This window comes from Anguilla rostrata, unplaced genomic scaffold (genome assembly GCF_018555375.3).
Source record: "Anguilla rostrata isolate EN2019 unplaced genomic scaffold, ASM1855537v3 scaf0081, whole genome shotgun sequence".
Classification (NCBI taxonomy): Eukaryota; Metazoa; Chordata; class Actinopteri; order Anguilliformes; family Anguillidae; genus Anguilla; species Anguilla rostrata.
The window spans coordinates 1-14302 of record NW_026985655.1 but is presented as its reverse complement, the minus strand read 5'-3'; the positions used below and the strand labels follow the sequence as shown (position 1 = coordinate 14302).

Genomic DNA, 14302 nt, shown 5'->3' with positions numbered 1-14302 from the left:
CCTAGCGTGCACAAAAGTGGCAAGAGCATTATTTACACATTACATGTAAAAAGAATTTCACTGGACTTAAGGGTTTTGTTACATAACTAACACCCAATGAACCCTGTGTCACGGACGGTGCTGGACCCAGGCGCAGAGGGAAAAACCCAAACCAAAAAGGGAAAATTAACAAAGACTTTACCTAACAGGCAAACAAACAGGGAACAAACAAGGCCACAATTGGCAAAACCACAAACTCAAAAAATTCTAAACAAAGCAGAAAACAAGAGGGACTCACAAATACAGGCAGGCAGAACACGGTCAGGGCAGAACGCAGGCAGGCAGAGCACAAGGGTAATTCAAACAGCAGGTAGGTCAAACACATACAAGTAAGGAACGAAACACAAACAGGTAAAAAAAAAACACAGGCAGGTACAAAGGGTCTGAAACATCGAAACAAACACAAAACAGGTAAAAACGCAGCAGGTACAATGGTCTGAACAAACGCAAGTCGGGAACAAACACAAACAGGTAAAAAACGCAGGCAGTACAAAGGGTCTGAACAAACGCAACTCGGAACAACACAAGTCAAAACAAACGCAACTCGGGAACAAACACAAGTCAGAACAAACGCAACCTGGAACAAACACAAGTCAGAACAAACGCAACTCGGGAACAAACACAAGTCAACAAACGCAAGGAACCAGCACCCGAGTCAAGGAACAGAGAACTTAAATAGACAAGGGGTAACAAGACACAGGTGAACTCAAAAAACAATCAACCAAAAAAGGAGGGGATAACAAGACACAGGTGAACTCAAAAACATCAAAACCAGAAGGAGGGATAACAAGACACAGGTGGGAACAATGATGAATAACGAACAAACAATAATACAATTAACAGGGGAACAGGACACAAAACAGAAGTGCCGCCATCTGGCGGCCCAACAGGGAAACGCAGACAGGAACACCGAACATGACAGTACCACCCCCCCCCCCCAAGGGACGGCTCCTGACGTCCCAGGAGGCCGACCCAGGAGGAGTCAACAGAGGGTGGGGGCTGGAGACAGGACTCAGGACTGGACAAGACAAGAACAGGGACTGGACACAGACTGGACAGGACAGGGACTCAGGGCTGGACTAGACAGGACAGGGACTCAGGGCTGGACTAGACAGGAACAAGACTTGGGGCTGGACTGGGCAGGACAGAGACTAGACAGGAACAAGACTCGGGCTGGACTGGGCAGAACAGGAACAAGACAACAACAAGACTCGGGCTGGACTGGGCAGGACAGGAACAAGACAACAACAAGACTCGGGCTGGAGTGGACAGGAACGGAACTCGGGCTGGAGAGAACTCGGGCTGGAGAGACAGGACAGGAACTAGACTGGGGCAAGGTAGACACACCGACTAGACATGACTAGACAGAACACCGGACTGGAACAAGACGAGACAAGACAGAACACTGGACTGGGTAAAGACTCACACGGAGCGGAACAAAACACTACAAGGAACTAGACGGGCAAGGACATTACACAGAGGTGGACCAGGACTGACAAAACGGACTGACAGACACAGGAACAACACCAGGAGATCTACACAGACAGACAAAGGGACAAGCAGGCAGGGAGACACATGGCAAGACCAACAGACACACTAAGGGACAGACAGAGAGGAAGGAGAGGGGTGAACTATGACACACAGACTGACAAATGGGCAGACATGACAAAAACATATAGACTGACACACCGACAGACAGGCAGACAGGCGGGAGAACACATTGCCGTCGAGCTGACGGCCTGGGGTAGCAGACAGACAGGCTAACATACTGGCTGACAAACAGGTGGGCAGACAGGCAGACAAACAGGCGGGCAGACAAATACACGGGGCCAGGAACACACAGACACATGGTTGGGAACACTGGGTGGCGTGGGAACATTAGGTGAGTGCGGACTCTGGGAAGGACGGACACTGGGGGAGGGCGAACACTAGGGAAGAACGGACACTGGGGGCGTGAGAACACTAGAGGAAGTACGAACGCCAGGGGAGCACGAACGCCAGGGAAGCACGAACGCCAGGGGAAAGCTGTGGACACTAGGGGAGCGAGAACACTAGGGGAAGAACGGACACAGGGGCGCGAGAACACTAGGGGAGCACGAACGCCAGGGGAGCGCGAACGCCAGGGGAGCGCGAACGCTAGGGGGCAAGGCAGGTGGCTTAGCCTGCGTGGGTGGCCAGAGCATCCGCGGCGGACCCTGCGGGACAACAGATGGACCGTTGTCCTCTCCAGGGCTCTGGACGGCTCTGGAGGCCTCTCTGGGGCTCTGGACGGCTCCGGAGGCCTCTCCGGGCTCTGACGGCTCCGAGGCCCCCCCGGGACTCGAGGCAGCTGCGGAGGTCCCCCTGGGGCTTGAGGCGGCTCCGGAGGCCCCCCGGGGCTCGAGGCGCAAGTAAAGCCCGAAATTTGGGTGTAGCAGGCGGCCTCCGCGGAACAAGGGTCAGAGCAGGCGGGCCCTCCGGGCTCGGGGCGGCACTGGAGGCCTCTCCGGGGCTCGAGGCGGCTCTGGAGGCCTCTCCAGGGCTCGAGGCGGCTCTGGAGGCCTCTCCGGGGCTCGAGCCTGCTCTGGAGGCCTCTCCGGGGCTCGAGGCTGCTCTGGCACTCGGGGCAGAGCAGGCTGTGAAGGCCCCTCCGGCACTCGGGGCAGAGCAGGCCGTGAAGGCCCCTCCGGCACTCGGGGCAGAGCAGGCCGTGAAGGCCCCTCCGGCACTCGGGGCAGAGCAGGCCGTGAAGGCCCCTCCGGCACTCGGGGCAGGGCAGGCCGTGAAGGCCCCTCCGGCACTCGGGGCAGAGCAGGCCGTGAAGGCCCCTCCGGCACTCGGGGCAGAGCAGGCCGTGAAGGCCCCTCCGGCACTCGGGGCAGAGCAGGCCGTGAAGGCCCCTCCGGCACTTGGGGCAGAGCAGGCCGTGAAGGCCCCTCCGGCACTTGGGGCAGAGCAGGCCATGAAGGCCCCTCCGGGACTTGGGGCAGAGCAGGCCGTGAAGGCCCCTCCGGGACTTGGGGCAGAGCAGGCCGTGAAGGCCCCTCCGGGACTTGGGGTGGAGCAGGCCGAGGGCCCTGCCGTCTGGGCTGGGCAGGGGACAGGAACACAGACCACAGCTGTAGGGAACCCAGCTGGGCAGCCGGACAGGACCGGCGGGACCCCCGCGGGCCGGACCCCGGAAAAATGGCAAGCCGAGACCCCTCAAAAGGGTCAGGATCCGCCGGCTGATCAGCTGGAGGTCCGGCCGACCAGGAGGCAGCCCGACCACGGCGCCTCCGCGACCACCCGCCCCGGGCACTGGGAGGCTCAAGCTCCCACCACCCCGATGGCATGTTAAACAATAAAAAATAATAATAATAAATAAATAAAAAATAAAAAATAAAAAAACTCTGCTGGGTCCCACACTGGCTGGATCCTTCTGTCACGGTATGGGTGCTGGGACCCAGGCGCAGAGTGGGAAAAAACCACGAAACTCAAAAAGGGGAAAATTAACAAAGACTTTACTAACAGGCAAACAAACAGGGAACAAACAAGGCCACAATGGGCAAAACCACAAACTCAAAAAATATCTAAACAAAGCAGAAAACAAGAGGGACTCACAAATACAGGCAGGGCAGAACACGGTCAGGGCAGAACGCAGGCAGGCAGAGCACAAGGGTAATTCAAACAAGCAGGTAGGTCAAACACATACAAGTAAGGAACGAAACACAAACAGGTAAAAAAAAACACAGGCAGGTACAAAGGGTCTGAAACATCGGAAACAAACACAAACAGGTAAAAAACGCAGGCAGGTACAATGGGTCTGAACAAACGCAAGTCGGGAACAAACACAAACAGGTAAAAAACGCAGGCAGGTACAAAGGGTCTGAACAAACGCAACTGGGGAACAAACACAAGTCAGAACAAACGCAACTCGGGAACAAACACAAGTCAGAACAAACGCAACTCGGGAACAAACACAAGTCAGAACAAACGCAAGGAACCAGCACCCGAGTCAAGGGAACAGAGAACTTAAATAGACAAGGGGTAACAAGACACAGGTGAACTCAAAAAACAATCAAACCAAAAAAGGAGGGGATAACAAGACACAGGTGAACTCAAAAAACAATCAAACCAGAAGGAGGGGATAACAAGACACAGGTGGGAACAATGATGGAATAACGAGACAAACAATAATACAATTAACAGGGGGGAACAGGACACAAAACAGAAGTGCCGCCATCTGGCGGCCCAACAGGGAAAACGCAGACAGGAACACCGGAACATGACATCCTGCCCATTGAAAACCTGGCGTTTAGCCAAGGGGAAGAGCAAGCCAATTTCGGCACAGGCTTTTATTTGTTTTTTCTTTTTTTGTTTTCTGCAATAATCGTTTGAAAGTATTTCTGGGCCATTCGTGAATGTAAAACAGTAATACAATGACACATCAGCAAAGAATTCACCGATTGTTGTGCAGATAACTAAAAGCAGTGAAATGTTGCAATGTATTTTCCAAGACATCCCAAAACCTTTCCAAATTGCACATTTTAGATAACATTTTGAACGGGTTATCTACACTACAAAAGAAGTTTTCTTCTCTCAAAATCACATATTTTGAATAAATAACTGAGGTGAACATGTTTTTGGGAGTTAATTTCTTACAGCAGTTAACATTATGCTGAATGTAGAAATACAAATGTTACAGTAGCTGGCAGGGATTAGCAGAAGTTATAACAGAAAACTAATATTAGTTTGAGTTGAACTTGCTTTGCTGCTGCTGCCGTTACTCACTTTGCTAGAGACTTCATCCATTAGAAGCTTTGCAAAAGAAAGAGACGGTCTGTATCTGCCGCTGCTGCAGCGGCTGATTGCAATGTCAGCTGCAAGTGTGTTGTTTACATTCCGAACATTCCACTAGTGTTAATGAATGGGAAATTTTCTTGGTAAACATAAGTAAAATATAAATAAAAATGGTAAATATCTCAAAAATATTTGCACTACTGACAAGAAAAGCACAAGCAACTAGGTGAAGCTACGAGATAAAAAAGGTAGGTCTTGCTGAAAAACTGTAGGAGGAGTAGCGTACAGGATGTTGACTTGATGTGGAATAAGAAGAAATAATAAGGAGAACACTAAATTCACTTCAGTAAACTTACATGCCCACCAGTATGGCTCTCACATGGTCTAGAGCACACTCTCCAAACCAATCGGAACTTTCTAAATATGGAAATAATGCCTCTAATTGAGATTTGCTTTTTCGAGCTCTTCAATTACTGTTATCACAGTGCAAAAACCTTTTCTTCGATCCACCATAATTATGAATTCATTTCATAGTACAATGCTAAGCTGTTTTGAGAGCGAGCTCGCTTCAGTCTGCATGCACTCTCTGCTTGTCAGCACAATCTGCATTACGCACAGGGAGTGGAGGCAGATACGCACTTAGGTTACTAGCAAATGGCTGGACCCACAGACAGCAATGAGGGCTCATTTGACAGGTGACAGTCTTGTTTAATTCATTCTGTAACTTGATTGACTTAAAAGTAAACCTATCGCTGTTCAGATAACCAAATGACTACCGAACAAAATACTATACGTAAAGACAGCATCGGGTGGTCAGATATGCCGGCCAAGTTTCAGGTGGATGCTTGACAGATTGAGTTGAAAATGGCACCTGAACTGGCTAACAGTCTTACTTGAAATGAGCAGGGGCATTTGGGATTACAGAAATCTTACATTGACAAAAGACCATAAGATGCAAGTATGGATATACCAAAAGTGACTGCAGATTAAGTCATTACATATGGAATTTAAAACTTTTTTGAATGATTGTTTTGGTGATCTGAGGTGCTGTTCTGACAGCTTAAATGGAATACATTTTTCATGCAAAAATAAGAAGGCAAAGTAATTTGGAATTAAAAACAGTTTATGATGTGGAGGCAATAGTGATTGGGGGATGGGAGGCTCTTTATTTTATGACATTATTGCCATTAGCCTGATAAGGGAACAGTGGTGTTGTTGGCCAAAAAGGAGCTGTTGCAGCCGTTGAGCTGAATTTGTGACGTGTTTTAGCCCTTTTATAAATTGCTCTTTACTTTCCCCATTCTGTGGCGCTGCTGCCATCCACTAGGGGCAGGGGGAATTACCTCAGTGTCATGTCACTTTTTAGGTGTAGGTGGGGTTTATTATGTCATCGCCAGATGTGCAGTGACATAGAGCTGTGGTAAGAAGATGAATTTAACTGGAAGCTTCTCTTGTTTTGTTCACAGGTCCAGGTAGAAAGAGCGGGTCACCTGTACCCAGCTGTGTGTCTCTGAGAGTGATCTTCAATGCCATTCAATTCAGAGGAAGTTCACAGGTGACAAAGTAATTAAATGCTTAAATTGACCTACTATTTAACCCCTTAACCCAAGCATTTAAAAGGCAATTTCCACCTGGTTTGCATGCTCTTAAAGGTCCAGGAAACTAATTTTTGTTATATTCCCAGAAGTGACACAGATTTTCTTCTTAATGCTTCTTCACGTTTTTAACCGAATTAGAACCATTGAATTGTATAGACACGTTAGATTATTGCGACCTGTTTAGCAGACATGGCAGGTTGGGTGTGTATCCTGCGCTCATTAACATTCATACTGTAAGACAGTCATATGTAAACCTTTCTCATCGCTAGCTGGTAGAGCGGTTAGAGCAGATTGTCCCATGCATACCAACAAAATGAAAGAAAGCAACTAACTAGGCGTTCCCATCTATATTAAACCTGAAGATTATTCAACTTGTAATAGCTTGTAACACTGAGCTACTGTCACTAACATTACACTCTATAGCAGTCTCAAATTCTGGACATTACACCAAATAAAGAAAGGCTTTGATTCCACATGTCTTAGCTTGAAAAGTTTAATTGTCGCTAGCTAATGGTAGCATCTTACCGATCCAGCCGTTCTGCAAAAGTTTTTTGTTCTAGAAAATGGGCAATGCAAATACTAACTGCACTGGTTATTGTAATACTGGAGTGCCTGTGGGCTCCAGAATTAAAACCCATTTCTTGTAGGTCTCTTCATTTTTGGCAAAAAAAAGAATGTATTGCTTTCTCCACATCCAGAGAAGGGGCATGCTTAGGATTTTCAATTTAGCTTGCCTAGCGTGCACAAAAGTGCAAGAGCATTATTTACACATTACATGTAGAAAGAATTCACTGGACTTAAGGTTTGTTACATAACTAACACCCAATGAACCCTGCCATTGAAAACCTGGCGTTTAGCCAAGGGGGAGAGCAAGCCAATTTCGGCACAGGCTTTTATTTGTTTTTTCTTTTTTTGTTTTCTGCAATAATCGTTTGAAAGTATTTTCTGGGCCATTCGTGAATGTAAACAGTAATAACAATGACACATCAGCAAAAGATTCACAGATTGTTGTGCAGATAACTAAAAGAGTGAAATGTTGCAATGGATTTTCCAAGACATCCCAAAACCTTCCAATTGCACATTTTAGATAACGTTTTGAACAGGTTATCTACACTAAAAAAAGTTTCTTCTCTCAAAATCACATATTTTGAATAAATAACTGAGGTGAACATGTTTTTGGGATTAATTTCTTACAGCAGTTAACATTATGCTGAATGTTGAAATACAATGTTACAGTAGCTGGCAGGAATTAGCAGAATTAACAGAAAACTAATATTAGTTTGAGTTGAACTTGCTTTGCTGCTGCTGCCGTTACTCACTTTGCTAGAGATTTCATCCATTAGATGCTTTGCAAAAGAAAGAGACGGTCTGTATCTGTCGCTGCTGCAGCGGCTGATTGCAATGTCAGCTGCAAGTGTGTTGTTTACATTCCGAACATTCCACTAGTGTTAATAATGGGAAATTTCTTGGTACACATAAATAAAATATAAATAAAAATGGTAAATATCTCAAAAATATTTGCACTACTGGCAAGAAAAGCACAAGCAACTAGGTGAAGCTACGAGATAAAAAAGGTAGGTGTTGCTGAAAAACTGTAGGAGTAGCGTACAGGATGTTGACTTGATGTGGAATAAGAAGAAATAATAAGGAGAACACTAAATTCACTTCAGTAAACTTACATGCCCACCAGTATGGCTCTCACATGGTCTAGAGCACACTCTCCAAACCAATCGGAACTTTCTAAATATGGAAATAATGCCTCTAATTGAGATTTGCTTCTTCAAGCTCTTCAATTACTGTTCTCACAGTGAAAAAACCTTTTCTTCGATCCACCATAATTATGAATTCATTTCATAGTACAATGCTAAGCTGTTTTGAGAGCGAGCTCGCTTCAGTCTGCATGCACTGTCTGCTTGTCAACACAATCTGCATTACGCACAGGGAGTGGAGGCAGATACGCACTTAGGTTACTAGCAAATGGCTGGACCCACAGACAGCAATGAGGGCTCATTTGACAGGTGACAGTCTTGTTTAATTCATTCTGTAACTTGATTGACTTAAAAGTAAACCTATCGCTGTTCAGATAACAAATGCCTACTGAACAAAACAGTATAGTAAAGACAGCATCGGGTGGTCAGATATGCCGGCCAGTCAGTGGAGCTACAGATTGATTGAAATGACTGACGGCTACATTTAGCTGTTGAGCATTGGATAAAACTTACTTGACAAAAGAGCATAAAGATCAAGTATGAATACAAAGTGACTGCAATGTAGTACTTAAGGAATTAAGTTTTCGTATTTTGTCTGAGTGCTGTTGACAGCTTAAATGGAATACATTTTTTCATGCAAAAATAAGAAAGGCAAAGTAATTATGGAAAGTATAAAAAACATGTTTTATGATGTGGGTTAGTGTGCAATGAGTGATTGGGGGATGGGGAGGCTCCTTTCATTTTACTGACATTTATTGCCATTAGCGCTGATAAGGGAACGAGTGGTGTTGTTGGCCAAAAAGGAGGCTGTTGCAGCCGTTGAGCTTGAATTTGTGACGTGTTTGTAGCCCCTTTTTTAATAAATTGCAAATCTTTACTTCATCCCCATTCTGTGGGCGCTGCTGCCCATACCACTAGGGGGCAGGGGGGAAATATACCTCTCAGTGTCAATGTCACCTTTCAGGTGTAGTTGGGTGTATTATGTCACATTCAGGTGTATGTGGGGTTTATTATGTCATCGCCAGATGTGCAGTGACATAGAGCTGTGGTAAGAAGATGAATTTAACTGGAATCTCTGTCTCTGTGTTTTGTTCACAGGGTCCAGGTAGAAAGAGCTGGGTCACCTGTACCCAGCTGTGTGTCTCTGAAGAGTGATCATTCAATGCCACTTCCACTCACTTTCAGAGGAGAGTTCACAGGTGATCAAAGGTAATTAAATAGGCTTAAATTGACGCTACTATTTAACCCCTTAACCCCAAGCATTTAAAAAGGCAATTTCCACCTGGTTTGCACTGCTCTTAAAGGTCCAGGAAACTAGATTTTTGTTATATTCCCCAGAAGTGACGACAGATTTTCTTCTTAATGCTTCTTTCATGTTTTTAACCGAATTAGAACCATTGAATTGTAATAGACACGGTTAGATTATTGCGACCTGTTTAGCAGACATGGGCAGGTTGGGTGTGTATCCTGCGCTCATTAACATTCATACTTGTTAGACAGGTCATATGTAAACCATTTCTCATTGCTAGCTCGGTTAGAGCAGGTTTGAGCAGATTGTCCCATGCATTACCCAACAAAATGAAAGAAAGCAACATAAACTAGGCGTTCCCATCGTATGATTAAACCTGAAGATTATTCAACTTGTATTAGCATTGTAACACTGAGCTACTGTACACTAACATTACACTCTATAGCAGTCTCAAATTCTGGACATTACACCAAAATAAAGAAAGGCTTTAATTCCACATGTCTTAGCTTGAAAACGTTTTAATTGTCGCTAGCTAATGGTAGGCATCCTTACCGATCCAGCACGTTCTGCAAAAAGTTCTTTTGTTCAGAGAAAATGGGCAATGCAAATACTAACTGCACTGGTTATTGTAATACTGGAGTGTCTGTGGGCTCCAGAATTAAAACCCATTTCTTGTAGGTCGCTTCATTTTTGGCAAAACAAAAGAATGTATTGCTTTCTCCACATCCAGAGGAGGGGCAGCGCTTAGGAATTTTCAATTTAGCTTGCCTAGTGTGCACAAAAGTGGCAAGAGCATTATTTACACATTACATGTAGAAAGAATTTCACTGGACTTAAGGGTTTTGTTACATAACTAACACCCAATGAACCCTGCCCATTGAAAACCTGGCGTTTAGCCAAGGGGGAGAGCAAGCCAATTTCGGCACAGGCTTTTATTTGTTTTTTCTTTTTTTGTTTTCTGCAATAATCGTTTGAAAGTATTTCTGGGCCATTCGTGAATGTAAAACAGTAATAAAATGACACATCAGCAAAGAATTCACAGATTGTTGTGCAGATAACTAAAAGCAGTGAAATGTTGCAATGGATTTTCCAAGACATCCCAAAACCTTTCCAAATTGCACATTTTAGATAACGTTTTGAACAGGTTATCTACACTACAAAATAAGTTTTGTTCTCTCAAAATCACATATTTTGAATTAATAACAGAGGTGAACATGTTTCTGGGAGTTAATTTCTTACAGCAGTTAACATTATGCTGAATGTTGAAATACAAATGTTACAGTAGCTGGCAGGATTAGCAGAATTATACAGAAAACTAATATTAGTTTGAGTTGAACTTGCTTTGCTGCTGCTGCCGTTACTCACTTTGCTAGAGATTTCATCCATTAGATGCTTTGCAAAAGAAAGAGACGGTCTGTATCTGTCGCTGCTGCAGCGGCTGATTGCAATGTCAGCTGCAAGTGTGTTGTTTACATTCCGAACATTCCACTAGTGTTAATGAATGGGAAATTTTCTTGGTACACATAAATAAAATATAAATAAAAATGGTAAATATCTCAAAAATATTTGCACTACTGGCAAGAAAAGCACAAGCAACTAGGTGAAGCTACGAGATAAAAAAGGTAGGTGTTGCTGAAAAACTGTAGGAGGAGTAGCGTACAGGATGTTGACTTGATGTGGAATAAGAAGAAATAATAAGGAGAACACTAAATTCACTTCAGTAAACTTACATGCCCACCAGTATGGCTCTCACATGGTCTAGAGCACACTCTCCAAACCAATCGGAACTTTCTAAATATGGAAATAATGCCTCTAATTGAGATTTGCTTTTTCGAGCTCTTCAATTACTGTTATCACAGTGCAGAAACCTTTTCTTCGATCCACCATAGTTATGAATTCATTTCATAGTACAATGCTAAGCTGTTTTGAGAGCGAGCTCGCTTCAGTCTGCATGCACTCTCTGCTTGTCAGCACAATCTGCATTACGCACAGGGAGTGGAGGCAGATACGCACTTAGGTTACTAGCAAATGGCTGGACCCACAGACAGCAATGAGGGCTCATTTGACAGGTGACAGTCTTGTTTAATTCATTCTGTAACTTGATTGACTTAAAAGTAAACCTATCGCTGTTCAGATAACCAAATGCCTACCGAACAAAACAGTATATGTAAAGACATCATCGGGTGGTCAGATATGCCGGCCAAGTTCGTATGTGACGTTGAGTTAAATGGACCGAACGAAACGTTTGTTATTGAGCAGGATGATACAGAATCTACTTGACAAGCCATAAAGATCAGTATGATACCAAAGTGATCAGTGAACATTATAGAATTAAAGTTCTGAGTGTTTGGTTCTGGTCGTTCGACAGCTTAAATGGAATGAATTTTTTCATGCAAAAATAAGAAAGGCAAAGTAATTTTGGAAAGTATAAAAAACATGTTTTATGATGTGGGTTAGTGTGCAATGAGTGATTGGGAGATGGGGAGGCTCCTCTCATTTTACTGACATTTATCGCCATTAGCGCTGATAAGGGAACGAGTGGTGTTGTTGGCCAAAAAGGAGGCCGTTGCAGCCGTTGAGCTTGAATTTGTGACGTGTTTGTAGCCCCTTTTTTAATAAATTGCAAATCTTTACTTTATCCCCATTCTGTGGGCGCTGCTGCCCATACCACTAGGGGGCAGGAGGGAAATATACCTTCCAGTGTCACTGTCACCTTTCAGGTGTAGGTGGGTGTATTATGTCACATTCAGGTGTATGTGGGGTTTATTATGTCATCGCCAGATGTGCAGTGACATAGAGCTGAGGTAATAGATGAATTTAACTGGAATCTCTGTCTCTGTCTTTTGTTCACAGGGTCCAGGTAGAAAGAGCAGGGTCACCTGCACCCAGCTGTCTGTCTATGAAGAGTGATCATTCAATGCCACTTCCAGACCATTTCAGAGGAGAGTTCACAGGTGACCAAAGGTAATTAAATAGGCTTAAATTGACGCTACTATTTAACCCCTTAACCCCAAGCATTTAAAAAGGCAATTTCCACCTGGTTTGCAGTGCTCTTAAAGGTCCAGGAAACTAGATTGTTGTTATATTCCCCAGAAGTGACGACAGATTTTCTTCTTAATGCTTCTTTCACGTTTTTAACCGAATTAGAACCATTGAATTGTAATAGACACGGTTAGATTATTGCGACCTGTTTAGCAGACATGGGCAGGTTGGGTGTGTATCCTGCGCTCATTAACATTCATACTTGTAAGACAGGTCATATGTAAACCATTTCTCATCGCTAGCTCGGTTAGAGCTGGTTAGAGCAGATTGTCCCATGCATTACCCAACAAAATGAAAGAAAGCAACATAAACTAGGCTTCCCATCGTATGATTAAACCTGAAGATTATTCAACTTGTAACAGCATTGTAACACTGAGTACTGTACACTAACATTACACTCTATAGCAGTCTCAAATTCTGGACATTACACCCAAATAAAGAAAGGCTTTGATTCCACATGTCTTAGCTTGAAAACGTTTTAATTGTCGCTAGCTAATGGTAGGCATCCTTACCGATCCAGCACGTTCTGCAAAAAGTTCTTTTGTTCTGAGAAAATGGGCAATGCAAATACTAACTGCACTGGTTATTGTAATACTGGAGTGCCTGTGGGCTCCAGAATTAAAACCCATTTCTTGTAGGTCTCTTCATTTTTGGCAAAAGAAAAGAATGTATTGCTTTCTCCACATCCAGAGAAGGGGCAATGCTTAGGCATTTTCAATTTAGCTTGCCTAGCGTGCACAAAAGTGGCAAGAGCATTATTTACACATTACATGTAGAAAGAATTTCACTGGACGTAAGGGTTTTGTTACATAACTAACACCCAATGAACCCTGCCCATTGAAAACCTGGCGTTTAGCCAAGGGGGAGAGCAAGCCAATTTCGGCACAGGCTTTTATTTGTTTTTTCTTTTTTTTGTTTTCTGCAATAATCGTTTGAAAGTATTTCTGGGCCATTCGTGAATGTAAAACAGTAATACAATGACACATCAGCAAAGATTTCACAGATTGTTGTGCAGATAACTAAAAGCAGTGAAATGTTGCAATGGATTTTCCAAGACATCCCAAAACCTTTCCAAATTGCACATTTTAGATAACGTTTTGAACAGGTTATCTACACTACAAAAGAAGTTTTCTTCTCTCAAAATCACATATTTTGAATGAATGACTGAGGTGAACATGTTTTTGGGAGTTAATTTCTTACAGCAGTTAACATTATGCTGAATGTTGAAATACAAATGTTACAGTAGCTGGCAGGAATTAGCAGAAATTATATCAGAAAACTAATATTAGTTTGAGTTGAACTTGCTTTGCTGCTGCTGCCGTTACTCACTTTGCTAGAGATTTCATCCATTAGATGCTTTGCAAAAGAAAGAGACGGTCTGTATCTGTCGCTGCTGCAGCGGCTGATTGCAATGTCAGCTGCAAGTGTGTTGTTTACATTCCGAACATTCCACTAGTGTTAATGAATGGGAAATTTTCTTGGTACACATAAATAAAATATAAATAAAAATGGTAAATATCTCAAAAATATTTGCACTACTGGCAAGAAAAGCACAAGCAACTAGGTGAAGCTACGAGATAAAAAAGGTAGGTGTTGCTGAAAAACTGTAGGAGTAGCGTACAGGATGTTGACTTGATGTGGAATAAGAAGAAATAATAAGGAGAACACTAAATTCACTTCAGTAAACTTACATGCCCACCAGTATGGCTCTCACATGGTCTAGAGCACACTCTCCAAACCAATCGGAACTTTCTAAATATGGAAATAATGCCTCTAATTGAGATTTGCTTCTTCAAGCTCTTCAATTACTGTTCTCACAGTGAAAAAACCTTTTCTTCGATCCACCATAATTATGAATTCATTTCATAGTACAATGCTAAGCTGTTTTGAGAGCGAGCTCGCTT

At 43.7% G+C, this 14302-nt stretch overlaps 1 long non-coding RNA gene across 1 annotated transcript; it reads left to right on the top strand.

Moving 5' to 3' along the window:
- Window positions 1-9064: 9064 nt before the first annotated feature.
- LOC135246238 (uncharacterized) lies at window positions 9065-12285 on the top strand. Its single transcript, XR_010327569.1, has 2 exons — window positions 9065-9316; window positions 12210-12285. It is a non-coding gene; the product is annotated as an uncharacterized LOC135246238 (long non-coding RNA).
- The last annotated feature ends 2017 nt before the right edge of the window (window positions 12286-14302 follow it).